An 11678-nucleotide genomic window follows, 5' to 3' on the forward strand; every position below is an offset into this window, starting at 1 on the left:
AATTTTTGTAGTTTCAGTGGAGGCAGTTTCACTGTATTGATGAGGCTAGTCTCAAACTACTGACCTCAGGTGATACACCCACATCGGCCTCTCAAAGTGCTCGGATTATACGCATGACCACCATGCCTGACTGAGATTCATTTTCTAAGGACTGAAAAACGTATATTGTTTGGAAAATAATAAATACACTCTTCAACAACCTATGGTTAACTGAAGAATCTGCAAGGAATTAAATAATTTTTACAAATAAAAGAAAAACTAAAACATACTAAAGCTTCTGAAATGCGCTAAATCAATGTTGAGAAATATATATGTGTAAACATACAGATAAAAAAGAAGAAATATAAAATTTGTAACATAAATGTACACACAAGGAAGCAGAAAAAGTGTAAATTAGAGGAGAGTACTTCTGTAAAAAATATGGCAAAGTAAAGGAAGCTGCCATCAATTGCCCCCAACCCTAACCCCCCAAGAACACCCACAGGAAAACCAAAACTGAGTATACAGTGCTGAGATTATCACCATCAATAACACAGAGCTCAGAAGTGAGAATGAGGCTGCTCCTAGGGTGACAGAGAACTGAAGAAACCAGGCAGAGGGTAAAAAAGTTGGCCTTTTATATTCATGACACTTGTCCCCTAGTCTGCTGACAACCAAGTGTGAACAAAACAAACAAACAAAAAAACTCCTCTGACTCTTGGTTACTACACTTACTAAAATAAAGTTGAAAGTGGATGGCCAGCTTCCCCATGATTTTGGATTCCCTGGCAGGAGAACTATTCCTGTCTTTACCCAAGGAAGTCTTGTGAGTGCCTGAAAAGAGAAAAAAAAACCTGAGGAAAACCAGGGATGAAGTAGAAAGGAAGGACTACCATCTCCAGCCTGCATAGCTCAGTCACAGGAGATGCCAAACCTGAGTGCCTGCACAGCATTACCATAAGGTAGGAGGTATATTGCATAATTTCCTTAATCACAAACCTATAGAGAGCCTTCCCACACAGGATATCCCCTTCAAAATGTCTCAGATAGGAGACTGGCAGTGTTTCAAAGTTTGTTTGTTAGAGCTGAAATAAACCTGGGCTTAAGGCACCATCTACTGCCAAAACAGAGGCACTGACCTAGCCAAAATCAAGCAAACAATACCCCACAATACTTATGTCTTAAAGAAAACTCAAAGCAATTATATACAACAAAATGTAAAATAAGACAGAGAAAATAATAAACTAAATAACTAGTCCTTCAATGAAAAGATACAGATGTATAACCACAAGCAATAATACCAAACAGGAAATTATAACCTCCCTTAATGGACGAAGCATAAACCATTGACCAATGCTAATTAATGAGATGGCTATCAGTGATTATTGGATCAAAAATTCAAAATATCAGTTTTCAGGAAACTCAGATCTCTAAAACAACACAGAAAAGGAACTGATACGCTTCTGAAAGAAACTTTAAAAAATGTACTGAAATTATTTAACAATAAAAAAAAGTCCTGGAACTGAGAAATATACTGGTTAAAGTGAAAAATTCAGAAGGCTTTCAATAGAAGAATATATCAAACAGAATAAACAATCAGTGAGCTCTAAAATGAGTTATCAGGACCAGGTGTGCAGGCTCAGGCCTGTAATCACAGCACTTTGGGAGGCTGCGATGGGTTGATCACTTGAGTTTGGCAGTTTAAGACCAGTCTGGACATCATGGTGAAACCCTGTCTCTACTAAGAGTACAAAAAATTACCTGGGCATAGTGGTGCACACCTGTAATCCCAGCTATTCAGGAGGCTAAGAGAGGAGAATCACCCAAACCTCGGAGGCAGAGGTTGCAGTGAGTCAGTGTCGTGCCATTGAAGTCCAGCCTGGGCAACACAGAGAGACTTTGTCTAAACAAAACAAAACAAAAAAGTAAAAGAAACAAAGAAAAGAAAAGAAAATTAACATAGGTTATTCAGAAATGCACAAAGAACAAAACAGAAAAATAATCAAAAAGAATAAAGAACATTTACCAGATATACAAAATTACCTTAAATAAGCAAATCTAAGATTTAGCAATATTCATGAAAGAGTTCAGCAAAAGGAAGGTATATACAGCATATTCAAATGAATAATAACAACTTTCAAAAATTTGAGAGAGAGATAAATATACAGGTTCAGAAAAATCGGCGACTACAAAAAAGATTAATACCCCATAAAACTACCCCTCAACAAACAAGAATCAAACTCTGGCTCTCAGTCGCCACTGCCAGCTCGCCTACCTTGTTCTTCTGCCGCTCCTCTGTCCCACTCCTCTGTCCATCGCAGTAGAAGAAGAGATTGCTGCGCTCGTCATTGACAATGGCTCTTGCATGTGCAAAGCTGGCTTTGCAGGGGACGATGCTCCCCAAGCCATGCTTCCCTCCACCGTTGGGTTCCCCTGACACCAGGGCGTGATGGTGGACATGGGCCAGAAGGACTCCTACGTGGGCAATGAAGCCCAGAGCAAGTGCAGCATTCTGGCGCTGAAGTACCCCATCAAGCATGGCATCATCACCAACTGGAACAACATGGAGAAGATCTGGCACCACTTCTACAATGAGCTGCATGGGGCCCCGGAGTAGCAGCCAGTGCTGCTGACCGAGGACCCACTGAACCCCAAGGACAACAGAGAGAAGATGACTCAGATTATGTTTGAGACCTTCAATACCCCGGCCACGTACGTGGCCATCCGGGATGTGTTGTCCCTCTATGCCTTTGGGTGCACCACTGGCATTGTCATGGACTCTGGACACAGGGTCACCCACACGGTGCCCATCTACGAGGGCTACTCCCTTCCCCATGCCATCCTGCATCTGGACCTGACTGGCTGGGACTTGACCGAGTACCTCAAGAAGATCCTCAAGGAGAGAGGCTACAGCTTCACCCACACAGCCCAGCGGGAAATCATGCGCGATATCAAGGAGAAGCTGTGCTAGGTCTCCCTGGACTTCAAGCAGGAGATGGCCACCCCTGCATCCTCCTCTTCTCTGGAGAAGAGCTATGAACTGCCCGATGGCCAGGTCACCACCATTGGCAATGAGTGGTTCCGGTGTCCGGAGGTGCTGTTCCAGCCTTCCTTCCCGTGCATGGAATCTTGCGGCATCCACCAGACCACCATCAACTCCATCAAGAAGTGTGACGTGGACATCTGCAAAGACCTATACACCAATACGGTACTATCCGGTGGCACCACCATGTACCCAGGCATTGCTGACAGGATGCAGAAGGAGATCACTGTGTTGGCGCCCAGCACCATGAAGATTAAGATCATTGCACCCCCAGAGCGCAAGTTCTCAGTGTGGATCGGTTGCTCCATCCTGAACTCACTGTTCACCTTCCAGCAGATGTGGGTTAGCAAGCAGGAGTATGATGAGTCAGGCCCCTATATCATCCACCACAAATGCTTCTAAATGGAATGAGCAGATGTGTAGCATTTGCTGCATGGGTTAATTCAGAAGCATAAATTTGCCCTTGGCAAATGCATACACCTCATGCTAGCCTCATGAAACTGGAATAAGCCTTTGAAAAGAAATTGTCCTTGAAGCTTATAGCTGACATCAGCACTGGATTGTAGAACTTGTTGCTGATTTTGACCTTGTATTCAAGTTAACTGTTCCCCTCGGTATTCGTTTAATACTGTGTACATATCTTTGAGTTCAATCTTTAGTGCACGTGGCTTGGTCACTTCGTGACTGAGGTAAGAACGTGCTTGTGGAAGACAAGTCTGTGGCTTGGTGAGTGTGCATGGCCAGCAGTCTCTGATCTGTGCAGGGTATTAATGTGTCAGGGCTGACTGTGCTGGGATTTCTCTAGAGGCTGGCAAGTGCTCCTGAACCGGTTGCGTCTGCCCTGCCTCTCTGTTAGGGCTGGAAAGTCCAAGCCACAGGACACAGTTTCCTTTCTTAGCTGATGTTTTTTGCCAGAACACCGTAGGCTGTCACTTGCCTTGAGTTGGAAGCAGTTTGCATTTACACCTGTAAATGTATTCATCCTTTTAATTTATGTGAGGTTTTTTGTATGAAATTCTTGATTCTTTAAAGAAATGACAACAAATTTTTGTTTTCTACTGTTATGTGAGAACATTAGGCCTCAGCAACATATCATTGTGTAAGGAAAAATAAAAGTGCTCCCAAAAAACAAAAAAAAAGAATCAAACTCTCAAAGGTTGAGAAATAAAGAAAATTCTAAAAGCACTAAGGGAAAATAAACAAAAAATGGAGGAGCTTGAAATCATTTGGCAAAAGACTTGTCAACAATAGGTTTTTAAGGAAGACACAGTATTAGAAGATATAAATTGTGACGTCAAAAACGTAATTGGAACAGAGGGTAAATGTCTAGAGTTTTTATGTGACAAATGTTGTCAGCTTAAACTAGTTGATTATTAACTATAAGATGTTTTCTCTGAGCCTTTGATGACCATCAAAAACTACAGCAGCAACACTAATGATAAAAACAAATGAATCAAAGCTTATCACTACTGAAAATATTTAAATGCTAAACATTTAAAAGCATTCATGGGAGGAAGAAAGGAAAAAATGATGTATGACTCAATCAGAAACAACTAACAAGATAACAGTAGTAAGAACTTATCAATAATTATCTTGAATGTAAATGAATTAAATTATGCAATTAAAAGATGTGGAGTGACCAAATGGATTTTAAAAATGGGATTCAACTACATGTTACCTATGAGACCCACCTAATCTTTAAGGACAAACAGGCTGAAAGTGAAGGAATAGAAGAAGATACTTCTATGCAAATGGTAATAAAAAATTAGGAGTGGCTATACTCCTATCTATAAAAGAGATTTCAATTCAAAACCTGTCATAAGACCAAGAAGGTCATCATTTAATAATAAAGCAATCAATTCATCAACAGGATATAACAATTATATATATACATCTGCACTCAACATTGGAGCACCTAAATATTTAAAGCAAATATAAATAGAAATGAAGAAAAAAATGGCAATAAAATACTTGTAGGAAATTTCAGTACCTCAATTACAACAAGGAATAGATAAACTCGACAGAAACTTAATAAGAAAATGCCAGACTTGAATTCTAGTTTTAACTAAATGAACCCAACAGACATATACAGAACTTTTCATAGTGTACAGCCGAATATATATTTTGCTGTAACACACATGGAAGATTCTCTAAAATAGACCACATACTAGGCCATAAACAAGTCTTAACAAAGTAAGATTGCTAAAAGCATATTTAATATTTTTTCAGACCATCATGGTAGCAAACCAAAAATCAGTAAGAGGAGAAATCTTGAAAAAAAAGTCACAAATACTGAACTTTTTTTTTTTTTTTTTTGAGACAGAGTCTCGCTCTGTTGCCCAGGATGCAGCACAGTGGCACAATCTCGGCTCACCGCAAGCTCCGCCTCCCAGGTTCATGACATTCTCCTCCCCCAGCCTCCTAAGTAGCTGGCACTGGAGGTGCCCATCACCACGCCTAGCTAAGTTTTCATATTTTTAGTAGAGACGGGTTTTCACCGTGTTAGTCACGATGGTCTCGATCTCCTGACCTCATGATCCGCCCGCCTCGGCCTCCCAAAGTGCTGAGATTACAGGCGTGAGCCACCGCCCCTCAGCCTATATGAACATTTTTAAAACACTGCTCTTAAGTAATGAATTGATGAAACGAAATATAAAAAGAAAAATTCATAAATATCTTCAGATAAATAATAGTGGAAACACAACACACCTAAACCTATAGTGTGCAGTGAAGCAGCATTATGATGCAAGATTACAGCAATAAATCCACACATTAAAAAAAAAAAGATACCAAATAAGCAACATCTCATTGTATCTAAGAAACTGGAAGGAAAAACAATTAAATTCAAAGTTAGCACAATGAATAAAATAAGAATTAAAACAGAAACAAATCAAATAGGGAACATAAACATCCGATGACAAAACATAAAAAATAAAAGGCAGCCAAATTTTATAGCAATAAGTAAAGTATTCTCTCTTTGCAGATGACAATCTCCTATATGTAAAAACAGCTCAAATATTCTATTCAAGTGTTAGAACCAATGAACAAATTTGGTAATGTCATTGTACAAATGATTACCTAACTGAAAAAGAATTCAAGAAACTCGTCTGACTTATAAGCATATCAAAGAAATTAAATACTTAAAAAAAAGGTAACCAGAAAGTAACAGATCTCTCCATTGAAAACTATGAGACATTGATAAAATCAATTTAAGAAGACAAAAATAATTGGAAAGATTGTCTATGCTTATGGATTGGGAGAATTAATATTGTTAAAGTATTTATAGCATCAAAAGCAATACACAGATTCAATGCTATCCAATCAAAATTTCAATAGCATTCTTCACAGAAATAGAAAACAAAATATAAAACGTGTATAGCTATATAGAGAGCCATAAATTGTGAAAACATTCTTGAGAAAGAAAAAAGAAGTAGGAAGAACCACACCACCTTATTTGAAATTGGCATGAACACAGAAACATAGCCAAATGAACAGAACAGAGAATCGAGAAATACATCTAAGCATATATAGTCAATTAATTTTTGAAATCTGCAGCAAAATGATAACATGAGAAGAAGATCATCTTTACTATGAGTAGTGCTGGGAAAACTAGATTTCCACATGCAAAAGAACAAAATTGGATTCACATTTTACATCATACACAAAAATCAACTGAAGATGAGTTGAAAAATCCTAAATGTAAGACTGCAACCTCTAAAACATCTAGAAGAGAACATAGAAAAAAGCTCATGAGTGATGGCCTTGGTAATAATTATTTTGAATATCGTATTAAAAACTCAGTCCACATAAACAAAAACAAATGAGCAAGACTACATCAAATGAAAAACTTTTGCACAGTAAAGGAACCAATCGACCAAATACATTAGCCAAAATATTGGGGAAAGTATTTTCAAGCTATGTATCTGATGATGGGTTAAGATCTAAAATTTATGAAGGACTTGTATGTGGGAAAGAAAGTTTCTGGGGTGCCAGTTGATTTTGTCTCCCCCGTGTGAGACACCCATGGGGAGCCATGGGCGGCTTCTGAGGAGCAAATCTCCTTATTGCCTTCATGTCTTTATTGCTGAGAGCACAACGGCGCAGTGCATTCCACTGGTTGCTCAGGGAGATAAAACTCCCTTGAAGCAGTGGAGTATAATCAAACTTCTTGGCTTTTCATGAAACCTGCTCCCACCCGTTTCAGTCCTAATAAATTAGAGATCTTAAGTAGTTTAGACACACGCCTTTGCTCAAGGGAATTCACAGAAACCGCCAGTGCCATAAGAATTCAATGACTCACGAGTTCTCCTTCACTGATTAATCCTTTTCCTCATTCCTTCCTCCCCCTCCCATCTACCCTAAGAACAAAGAGCTTGTAAACCCTTTAATTAGGTGGAGCCTGACAACTGTGGGCCGTGAGCAACCCTCCGATGCTCGGGCCCCCTGGACCCACCTTTTAAATGCTTATTCTCTCTCTTTGTAACTCCTTTGTCTCCCCCAGACTCAAAGTACCTGCCGGGTGTTGTGCGACTGTTTTCCCCAACATTGTACAACTCAACGGCAGCAAAACAGATAAACATATTAAAAGCTGAGCAAAAGCTCTGAATTGACATTTCTCCAAGGAACATATAAAAATGGGCAACAGGTATTTGAAACATTCAAAATCATTAATCATCAGAAAAAATTTAAATCAAAGGTAATTTGAGACGTTACATAACTCACATCAGGAAAGCTATTATTAAAAACTCAAAAGATCACAAAGGTTGGCTAGGATGTACAGAAAATGAAACTCATGTAGAGTGTTGCTGGTAATGTGTAGCAATTATAAAAATTGGTATGGAGGTTTCTGCAAAATTAAAAATAAAACTACCTTATGTCTCAACAACTCTTCCTTTCGACATATAACCAAAGGAAATCCCTAACTCATGGAGATATTTGCACTCTCATGTTCATCGCAGCATTATTAATAATAGATGAAATATGGAAAAAGCCTTATTGTCCAGTACAAAGAAATATTACTTAGCCCTAAACAAGAATGAGATCTTGCCATTTGCCAAACCATGGAGGAGCTTGGAGGAAACTATGCTAAGTGAAATAAACCAGACACGGAAAGAAAAATATTTATAATCACATATATGCAACAGAAGGGAGGGTGGTGCCAGGCTTTTTTTTTTAATGAGTTCTCAAAAGCTAATAAAAAAAAAAAGATCTCCCTCCTTATCACAAGAATGACACCAAGCTTTTCACAAAGTATCCACCCCCATGACCCGAGCATCTCCCACTCAACCTCACCTCCAACACTGGGGATCAAATTTCAGCATAAAGTTTGTAAAGGCAAATATCCAAACTATAGCAGTAACTATGTGAGATTAGAAATATGTTAATTTGTTCCAGTACAGTAGCCTTGAAATATCAATATGTATCCCATAGCATATGTCGTACACATGAAATGAACATAATAGGATGCATTTTTATTTATTTATTTTAAAATTTTTATTATATTTAAAGTTCTAGGGTACATGTGTACAGTGTACAGTTTTGATACATACGTATTCATGTGCCATGTTGGTTTGCTGTACCCATCAACTCATCATTTACAGTAGGTATTTCTCCTAATGCTATCCACCCCCCCAAATCCCTACCCCCCACTCCCTGACAGGCCCTGGTGTGTGATTTTCTTTGCTCTGTGTCCAGCTGATCTCATTGTTCAATTCCCACCTATGAGTGCGAACATGTGGTGTTTGGTTTTATGTCCTTGTGATAGTTTGCTGAGAATGATGGTTTCTAGCTCATCCATGTCCCTGCAAAGGACACAAACTCATCCTTTTTTATGGCTGCATAGTATTCCATGGTGTATATTTGCCACATTTTCTTAATCCAGTCTCTCATTGATGGACATTTGGGTTGTTTCCAACTCTTTGCTATTGTAAATAGTGCCATAATAAACAAACGTATGCATGTGTCTTTACAGTAGCATGATTTATAATCCTTTGGGTATATATCCAGTAATGGGTTTGCTGGGTCAAATGGTAATTCTAGTTTTAGATCCTTGAGGAATTACCACACTGTCTCCTACAGTGGTTGAACTAATTTACACTCCCACCAACAGTGTAAAAGCATTCCTATTTCTCCACATCCACTATAGCATCTGACTTTTTAATGATCACCATTCTAAGTGGCATGAGATGGTATCTCATTTTGGTTTTCATTTGCATTTCTGTGATGACCAATGATGATGAGCATTTTTCCCTGCATCTGTTGGCAGCATAGATGTCTTCTTTTGAGAAGTGTCTGTTCTTATCCTTTGCCCACCTTTTGATGACTTTTTTTCGTGTAAATTTGTTTGTGTTCTTTGTTGATTCTGGACATTAGTTCTTTGTCAGATGGGTAGATTGCAAAAATTTTCTCCCATTCTGTAGTTTGCCTATTTACTCTGATGGTAGTTTCTTTCACTGTGCAGAAGCTCTTCAGTTTCATTAGATCCTGCTTGTCTATTTTCACTTTTATTGCCGTTGCTTTTGGTGTTTTAGTCATAAAGTGCTTGCCCAAGCCTATGTTCTGAATGGCATTGCCTAGGTTTTCTTGTAGGGTTTTTATGGTTTTAAGTTTAATATTTAAGTGTTTAATCCATTTTGAATTAATTTTTATGCCACATGTAAGAAAGGGATCCAGTTTCAGCTTTCTACAAATGGCTAGCCACTTTTCCCAGCACCATTTGCTAAATAGGGAATCCTTTCCCCATTTCTTCTTTTTGTCAGTTTTGTCAAAAATGAGATGATTGCAGATGCATGGTGTTATTTCTGAGGCTTGTCTTCTGTTCCATTGGTCAATATATCTGTTTTGGTACCAGTACCAGGCTGTTTTGTTTACTATAGCCTTGTAGTATAGTTTCAAGTCAGGTAGCATGATGCCTCCAGGTTTGTTGTTTTTGTTTAGGATTGTATCGGCAATGCGGCCTCTTTTTTGGTTCCATATAAACTTTAAAGTAGTTTTTTTCCAATTCTCTGAAGAAAGTCATTGGTAGCTTGATCGGAATGGCATTGTGTGTATAAATTACTTTGGGCACTATGGCCATTTTCAAGATATTGATTCTTCCTATCCATGATCATAGAATATTCTCCCATTTGTTTGCGTCCTTTTTTATTTGTTGAGCAGTGTTTTTTAGTTGTCCCTGAAGAGGTCTCTCACATCCCCTGTAAGTTGGATTCCTAGGTATTTTATTCTCTTTGAAGCAATTCTGAATGGGAATTCACTCATGATTTGGCTCTCTGTTATTTGTGTATAGGAATGCTTGTGATTTTTTGCACACTGATTTTCTATGCTGAGATTTTGCTGAAGTTTCTTATCAGGTTAAGTAGATTTTGGGCTGAGACAATGGGGGTTTTCTCAATATACAATCATGTCATCAGAAAACAGGGACAATTTGACTTCCTCATTTCCTAATTGAATACTCTTTATTTCTTTCTCTTCCCTGATTGCCCTGGGTAGAACTTTCAACACTATGTTGAATAAGGGTGGTGAGAGAGGGCATCCTTGTTTTGTGCTGGTTTTCAAAGGGAATGCTTCCAGTATTTGCCCACTCAGTATGATACTGGCTGCGCGTTTGTCATAAGTAGCTTTTATTATTTTGAGATACATTCCATGTATGCCTAGTTTATTGAGAGTTTCTCACATGAAGGACTATTGAATTTTGTCAGAGGACATTTTGTATCTATTGAGATAATCATGTGGCTTTTGTCATTGCTTCTGTTTATGTGATTGATTAAATTTATTGACTTGCATAAGTTGAACCACATTTGCATCTCAGGGATGAAGATGATGTGATAGTGGTGGATAAGCTTTTTGATGTGCTGCTTGATTCAGTTTACCAGTATTGTACTCAGGATTTTCACCTCGATGTTCATCAGGGCTATTGGTCCAAAATTATCTTTTTTTGTTGTGTCTTTGCCAGGCCTTAGTATCAGGATGATGGTGGCCTTATAAAATGAGTTAGGGAAGATTATTTCTTTTTTATATTGATTGGAATAATTTCAGAAGGAATGATACCAGCTCCTCTTTGTACCTCCAGTAGAATTCAGCTGTGAATCCTTCTGGTCCTGGACTTTTTTTGATTGGTAGGCTATTAATTATTATCTCAATTTCAGAGCCAGTTTTTGGTCTATTCAGAAAACCAAATCCTTCCTGGTTTAGCTTTTGTAGGGTGTACATGTCCAGGAATTTATCCATTTATTCTATATTTGCTAGTTTATTTGCATAGAGGTGTTTATGGTATTCTCTGATGGTAGTTTGTATGTCTGTGGGGCTGGTGGTGATATCCCCTTTATCATTTTTATTGCTTCTACTTGATTCTTCTCTCTTTTCTTCCTTATTAGTCTTGCTAGGGATCTATCAATTTTGTTGATCTTTAAAAAAAAAAACAAAAACCAGTTCCTGGAATCATTGATTTTTTTGAAAGGTTTTTTTGTGTCTCTATCTCTTTCAGTTCTGTTCTGATCTTTGTTATTTTTTGCCTTCTGCGAGCTTTTGGATTTGTTTACTCTTGCTTCTCTATTTCTTTTCATTGTGATGTTAGGGTGTCAATTTTAGATCTTTCCTGCTTTCTCTTGTGGGCTTTTAGTACTATAAATATCCCTCTACACACTGCTTTAAATGCATC

The 11678-nt window shown here is 38.2% G+C and overlaps 1 pseudogene; it reads left to right on the forward strand.

Moving 5' to 3' along the window:
• The first annotated feature begins 2344 nt into the window (after positions 1-2344).
• Positions 2345-3424, forward strand: LOC750009 (actin, cytoplasmic 1-like; annotated as a pseudogene).
• The last annotated feature ends 8254 nt before the right edge of the window (positions 3425-11678 follow it).

The sequence above is a fragment of the Pan troglodytes genome, chromosome Y (genome assembly GCF_028858775.2).
Source record: "Pan troglodytes isolate AG18354 chromosome Y, NHGRI_mPanTro3-v2.0_pri, whole genome shotgun sequence".
Lineage (NCBI taxonomy): Eukaryota > Metazoa > Chordata > Mammalia > Primates > Hominidae > Pan > Pan troglodytes.